We start from the raw sequence: 7965 nt of genomic DNA, 5'->3' as shown, positions 1-7965 counted from the left end.
TCCTCATGCTTCCGAAAGCACTCGACTCCAAGGAGCAGAGTTGGTTTTGGGCGCCATGCATCCCTGGGGTCAGTGTTGTTCCTCTGGTTCCAGTCCTGTGACCCTGAAAGAAATGTGCAACCTCTCTGAATGGCCATTCCCCAATCTATAAAATGGGAAGGAACATGTTGACTTGTAGAGATGTCTGATAAGCCAAATGCAATAAAACTGGCAGAGCTCGGAACACAAAACAGACGTTCACTAAATCACCACAACCCCGAGAGCTCATGCTGCTCCTGGGTTCACGCCCCTTGCTCTTCTATTCCAAGAAGTCAAAATAAACAGATCCAGTGCGAGGAGATTGCAGTAGGAATGAGGGGTTCGGGTGTAAACTCTGGCTTCACATTTTCATACATTCGTTACCTTGCGCAAGTTGCAGAGCCTCAGTTTCCCCATCTGTGAAGTGGGGCTGCTGTTATATACTACAGGAAACACGAAAGAAGACAGAAGGCAACACATTTAGTAAAGACCCTGCTTCCCTGGTGCCTAAAACAGTGAAGAATCCGCCTGCAGTGCAGGAGACCTGGACTTGAACCCTGGATCAGGAAGATCCCTGGAGGAGGGAACACCAACCCACCTAAGTACCCTTACCTGGAGAATCCCACGGACAGAGGAGCCTGGTGGGCTACAGTCCATGGGGCGGCAAAGAGTCGGACACGACTGAGAGACTAAGCACGCGTTGCTTCATAAGAAATGCTAAGTACACAAACACTGGAGTGTACAGCGATCACATCAGTTTCTGTTGCCTGCATTCTACGCCTTTGTAACATCAAAACAACAACCCCCTCCCCTACCCTCCGCCCTGCTGGTTTAAACCAGAAGTGTTCAGAGACTGAACCAGAATTTCAAGAACCTTCAGCCCTCCAATGCCAAGTGCACATATCTTTGTTTTTAAACCATGAGGATTTAGGACTTAATCCACAGGAAATGGGCTTGGCAAATCACCAGAAGAACCAGCACAATTTCTAACTCAATCTCTGTCCGGGTCTTTGCCTATGCAAAATTAATTGAATAGTCGTCTCTGGCTTGGGCAAGTCCAACAAAAAAAGGGTGGTCACTTCCAAAGCAAGAGGCAGAGGGAGCAAGCCCCTGAGAGGGCAGGGCTGAGAGAGGAGGCCAGTGACCCAGGGTGGAATTTAACAAGAACAGATGCTCAATAGATGCTGGCTTGGGAGAATGTGAAGTCCTGTTTCTGGGTTCTGAAAACCAGACACATCAATTCAGGACAGGAAAACTGCAATGTTACAGGCTTCAGTTCTCAGCTAGCTAACGCTGTCATGTCTTTCTGTGCCGTTCACTGTGGGGTCGTGGTTGAGACTGAAGCTCTGGAACCCACCTGCTTCTAACATTTACCAGAAAAACTATTCACCCCTCTGTGCCTCTGTGTTCCCATCTAAAAAATAGAGATATGATAGCGCCTAGTTTATGGGATTGCTGATAGATTTAAATGAAATGATGCATCAGCCCAGTCCCCGAGATGCAGGGGACGATAAAGAAACCCCTGTTCTCCAGGGAAGTACAGTAGAGACTGACGCCAGGGCTAAGCAGTGAGCTCTTTCCCCGAATGTTTTCAAGCAGGAGTCTGCAAGCTGCAAACCACGCTCCAAGTCCAGCCCTCTACCAGATTTTATCCCTAAAGCTGCACTGGGACACAGCCACTCCCATCATTTACATATGTTTAAAGACACAGTCATGCCCACTCACTTACATACTATTTAGGGCTGTTTTCACATCACGACTTGAAAGTTGGGTGCTGGCAACAGAGGCCACGTGGCCAGAAATGCCTATGTTGTCTCTTACGTGGCCCTTCACAGGAAATTTTTACCAACTCATTTTAAAGAAAGTCTTTAAAGGAAGACGTTACCTGTCTTAGATGCTAGGAAAGGAGACAGTTTTTGAGCCCCTATTATGTGTCGAGTCCTCTAAATAGGCGGACACTTATTTTTTTCCCAACTAATGAACTGGAGGTTCTAAAAGTTTTGATAACTGGCCCAAAATCATAAGTGTCAGAAGCAGGATTCAAATTGGGGTCTAATGACTCACCTATCAGGATCTTTTCACTGTCCCAGGCAAACTAGTACAATCGGATGGGATGTTTGTGATGAGTATTAAAGAATGAATAGGAGTCTTCCAGATAGAGATCATGTCCAAAAAATGAAAAGAGTAATCAAAAATAGATGGAAAAACAGGAACAAAATGTCCAGAATATCAAAGTATTTGGAAAACGCAAATAATTTGGTGCTAAGAGGTTTGAGAATGTGCTAGTTAGGGAAGGAGATGTTAAAGAAGAAAAGTCTCCAGAAAGTGGGCAATGATTGAGAAACCCAAACACTATCTACTTACTGTAAATCACGTCCCATGAGGTCTGAGACGTCATTTTGTCGACCAGGGTCAGTATAATCAAATCTATGGTTTTTCCAGTAATCATATACGGATGTGAGAGTTGGGCCATAAAGAAGAGTGAATGCTGAATAACTTGGGCTTTTGGACTGTGGTGCTGGAGAAGACTCTTGAGAGTCCCTTGGACTGCAAGGAGATCCAACCAGTCTATCCCGAAGGAGATAAGTCCTGGGTGTTCATTGGAAGGACTGATGTTGAAGCTGAAACTCCAATACTTTGGCCACCTCATGCGAAGAGTTGACTCGTTGGAAAAGACCCTGATGCTGGAAGGGACTGGGGGCAGGAGGAGAAGGGGACGACAGAGGATGAGATGGCCAGATGGCATCACCGACTCAATGGACATGAGTTTGAGTAAACTCCAGGAGTTGGTGATGGACAGGGAGACCTGGCATGCTGCAGTTCATGGGGTTGCAAAGAGTCGGACACGACTGAGCGACTGAACTGAACTGAACTGAGATTCTGCCAGCAAGGGTGCTGTGGCTGGTTCGCCAACCCCATAGAATCCTTGGGAATCTGCAGTCAGTTGATGAAGGCCTCTCATTTCCCTGGGACTGATGAAGTTCAATCGAATTATCCATTTTGTGTGATGGTGTCCCAGACCCATTTCTGCAGGGTCACCACGCTGTTTAGGATGAGCGATGCCGGCTGGAGGCCTGCCAATGCACCTGTGGTATTTGGATAACTTCACATATGGCCAACTTCTCATATTAAATATACAACTCACAAGCAGGGCAAAGTCTCACTCACTCTAATCAACTGTAAAATGAACCGGGGACTTGCTGGACTCCTCCAAAGACTTGCATCTGCATCGTGCTCAGTGGGAACAGGGAGCGCTCTGCTTCCCAAGATTGGTTATTAATGAGAGCTGGAATTACGGATTTCAATTAAGTGCTTTATGTGCATCCTGGACCACAGTGGGCTCCACTCTGGGGAAATAGAAATGCTGAGATGAAATGCAAGGCTCCCTTCCCACCCCCTGGCTTCCCCAGGCACTGTGCTCTCAGCCCCGTCTCTGCCGGCGGATGGGCAGCAGTGCAGTGCAGGGCGCGGAGGAAGAGCGTTGGGGGCGAGCTCCGGCTGCGCTCCTGACACCCCGTCCCCTGAGGCTGGGCTTCCTCTGCTATGACATGAGCTGTGGAGAGCTCAGCATGTGTTAGAGGCTCCAGTACCAGTGCAGATAAACATGCTCCCACCAGCTGCCTTTTCTCTCTAAGAACTATTGTGAGATCGAATGTTACTTAATAAGCATAGATTAAGTACCTGCTACATACATGCAAGATGATCTTCTTAAGTTGATACCTGAGAAAACCCTCTGGAAAATGCTTTGAAATCCAGCAGGATTGAGTTTAAGTCTTGGCTCTGTACTGCTTGAATCACGGGTCTTGACCAAGTTTCTCAGTTTCTCTGAAACTCAGTTTCTTTTCCTCTGAACAATGGGAATCATAGCCTCTACAGGTCTAAGGCTTTAATATGATAGCCTGGATGATGTGGTTTGATACTCCAAAATGCTAGTCCCCAGATCTTGAAAAGCTGTTTAGAGGTGATGGGCATTTCTTTCTCCCATGACCATCACCCATCCCTAGGACTCTTGCTCTAACATTCCCCTCCTGCTATCATAAGCATTCAATAAAAGTCCATTTTTATTATTAGTAGTAGTACTGATCCCCAGGGCTTCCCTTGGTGGGTTTAGTGGTAAAGAAACTGCTTGCCAATGCAGGATATGCAAATTCAATCTCTGAGTCAGGAAAATCTCTTGGAGAAAGAAATGGCAACCCACTCCAGTACTCTTGCCTGGGAAATCCCATGGACAGAGGAGCCTGGCGGGCTACAGTCCACGGGCTCCCAAAAGAGTTGGACACAACTGAGCGACTTAACAGCAACGACAGCAAAACACCCATCCCCAGAACTTTACTTAGCATCTACACGTTCTTAGCCCTTACCAGGTGCTGTGGGAAAACGCATCATTCCATGAATTAATATCTACTCTCAAGCACTTTAAGCCCTCCTTTTAAAAACAGCAGTAACACAAGTTGAGAATGATTTTATTTCTACTGAAGATGGGGTAGCACCTAGTTCAGAGAAGAGGGAGGCCAAAGGAAGCCGCAGAACTCAGGAGACGGGGCTGGAATCTAAAGCAGCCAACCAGGGAGGAGGCTCTGGGCACCAGTCTGGGGGCCCAGGATGGAGCAGGGAAGCATCTTCTTGACCGGCTTGCAGGGCGCCTCCAGGAAAGCAACAGGGACTGTGGCATAAGCCACCATATAGTGAAGAAATCCTGAACTCTCCCAGCTCTGCTGGGTGATCTTGACAAAGTCCGTCCTCAGACTGGGCCTCAGTTTGCCCACCTGCTAAGTGGGGAGAAAAAAAATCAACCTCTTCAAAGGTTCACGTTGAGGATCACCAAGAATGTAGCATGTGAAAATACTTTGAAGGTTAAAACTTGTGGACAGGTGAAGAAGCATCAGGGAGAAACCAGACAAAACAGTTGGCACACATGTACACATGCACATGCACATGTACACACACACACACACAGATACATACACACATACACACGCACAGATACGTACACACATGTACACACATGCACATGTACACACATGCACAGATATGTACACACATGTACAGATATGTACACACATGTACACACACGCACAGTACACACGTGTACACACGCACGCACAGATACATACACACATGTACACACGCGCACAGATACATACACACATGTACACACATGCACAGGTACATGCACACATGTACACACATGCACATGTACACACACATGCTTAGATACGTACACACATGTACACACGCACAGATACATACACACATGTACATGTACACACATGCATAGATATGTACGCACATGTACACACACATATACATACACACATGTACACACAGAGAGATACAAACACACATGTACATGTACACACGCGCACAGATACGTACACACATGTATACACATGCACAGATACATACACACATGTACACACACGCACAGATACACACATGTACACACACACACATGCATGCCTTGGTGACTCGAGATCTTCTTTCACCTTTGACCCCAAGAGATTTCACTGGATCCTTGTCGTCAGCCATGGTCCCCAACCCTGACTGCCTTTCACTGAGCTGAGCAAGATTCAGGTCCCTGCTCTCAGCCTCAGGTTCTTTCACATTCCAGACAGGCCAGCATCCCTCTGTGATAAAGTAAACCCCAAACAGATTTCCGATGGACTCATGACAATCTCGCTGCTGGGAAGGCGAAGCTTCCTTCTTGTCCTCAGCACTGCCCCAAGGAAGTGGGGAGGAAGCAGGTGGGGGAAGACAGAAGGGCTCAGCTGTCTCACTTCAACAGGACAGACAGCTCGGACCAAAAATTCAGAAACAGGAGGCACCACAAAGATTCTCTTGTGCCTGCGAAGCGTTCTGCTGCCTTCAATTCAGCAACTTAATCTCTGTGAGTCTCAGATCTTACAAACCAAACTGCTCTTGAATGTATTGTTTTAAATTAAAAACAACTGGCCCTTTCTTCTTCTGTCATAATGTTCACAACGCATCTGTGCAGGAGATTTTGAAGTTTATAAAGCTCATCACTACCTATTACATAATCAGTCCTCAAAGCAAACTCAGGAGGAAAATGGCAGAAGTCTGTTTTTCCACTTTAGAGATAAGAAAACCCGAGCTCAAGATGAGGTCGTCTTGGATTAGGGAAGGCTCTAACCCCATGTTTATTTTATTTATTCCTCTCTGTGCTGGGTCTTTGTTGCCGTGCGGGCGTTTCCCTCGTTGGGGCAAGCAGAGACCCCTCTCCAGTTGTGATGTGCAGGCTTCTCATTGCTGAGACTTCTCTTCTTGTTGAGCACGGACTCTAGGGCACGTGGGCTTCAGTAGTCGTGGCTCCCGGCCTCTAGCCCAGGATCAATAGTTGTGGCACACGGGCCTAGCTGCTCTGCGGCGTGTAGGATTTTCCAAGATCAGGGATAGAATCCATGTCCTCTGCCTATTCTTTACTACTGAGCCGCCAGGGAAGCTCTACTTCTGTTCTTATAAGAGAAGGAAAGCTTGGACAGAGAAACATGCTTTGACTTCCTCCTTCAGGTGTCAGATATGGGTTCAGATGCCAAATAAATAACCCATCTGCATTGGTTGTTCAAATTCAAGTTTCAATACAAATTACCCTGAAGGCCATTATTGATTTTATTTGTGAGTTATTGTAATATTCTATAAATATAAAAGCCGTCCCCAAAGAATGTCAGAATGATGCTGATATTTTTATTTACATAAACATCTATGAATGCTTTTCATGCTACCATCTATCTGCTGTAAATAAAATGTTGTGGTCTTCAAAGTCATATTTAAATAGTTCTTTGAAAAGAGGTCTTTTTTTTTATATTTTGGAAATGGCTTTGTTTTAAAAATAAAGATAAAATGATTGGGAAAAGGATGGACATCATAGGATGAAAGAGGCCGAGATTAAAGTGGTGTGTTTCCCAGCCGGGGTAGAGCAAGGATTGCCAGCGAGAACCAGAAGCTAGAAAGAGGTGAGGAAACATTCTCCTCCAGAGCCTTCAGGGGAAGCCGGTCCTGCTGGTACTTTGACTTCGGACTTCTGGCCTCTGGAACTGTAAGGGAACAAATGGCTGTTGTTTTGAGCCGCCCACTTCATGGAGCTTTGTTATAGCAGCCTTAGGAAACTGATACAACACTGGCAGAAGAGAAATGAATGGCAGATGTTCCATCCATCAGTGTTCATCTTCCCCTGAAGCTCCGGCCCCTTCTGGCTGATAAAGTCTTTGTGGGTTTTATTGCCCACGTGATCCCTGCCATGTTGTGGAAATCTGGCAAAGCCTCATCTCAATTGTTGCAGAGAAGGTTTTTAGAAACATTGTATAAGACTGGGGTTTTTTTCAGTTCAAATTTTAATTTTTTCCTTATTTTTTAATGTGTAAATCGACCACAATATTATGTTAGTTTCAGGTGTACTATGTAATGATTCGGTATTTGCACATATTGTGAAATGATCACCACTATAAGTCTACCAACCATCTGTCCCCATACAAAGTTATTACAGTATTCTTGACTGTATTCCTTATGCTGTTTATTACATCCCCTTGACTTACATTCTTCTAACTGGGGGGTCTGTACCTCTTAATCCCATTTATCTATTTCCCCCACTGCCCACTCTCCTCCTATCTAGTAACCAGCCCACTTTTCCCCTGTATCTGAGTCTGTTTTTCTTTTGTTTTGTTTGTTTTTTTAGATTCCACGTATAAGTGAGACCATATGGTAACTCTCTTTCTGACTTATTCCATTTAGCATAATACCCTCTAGGTACATCCATGCTGTTGCAAATAGCAAGATTTCATTTTTATGGCTGAGTAATACTCCATTTTATATATATATATATATAATCTCACATCTTATCTGTTCATTTGTCTATTGATGGACACTCAGGTTGCTTCCTTGTCTTGGCTATTGAAAACCGTGCTGCAGTGAAATTTGGAGTGCATATATCAT

Source organism: Odocoileus virginianus, chromosome 31, assembly GCF_023699985.2.
Source record: "Odocoileus virginianus isolate 20LAN1187 ecotype Illinois chromosome 31, Ovbor_1.2, whole genome shotgun sequence".
Taxonomy (NCBI): domain Eukaryota; kingdom Metazoa; phylum Chordata; class Mammalia; order Artiodactyla; family Cervidae; genus Odocoileus; species Odocoileus virginianus.
This window is presented reverse-complemented; position numbering follows the sequence as displayed.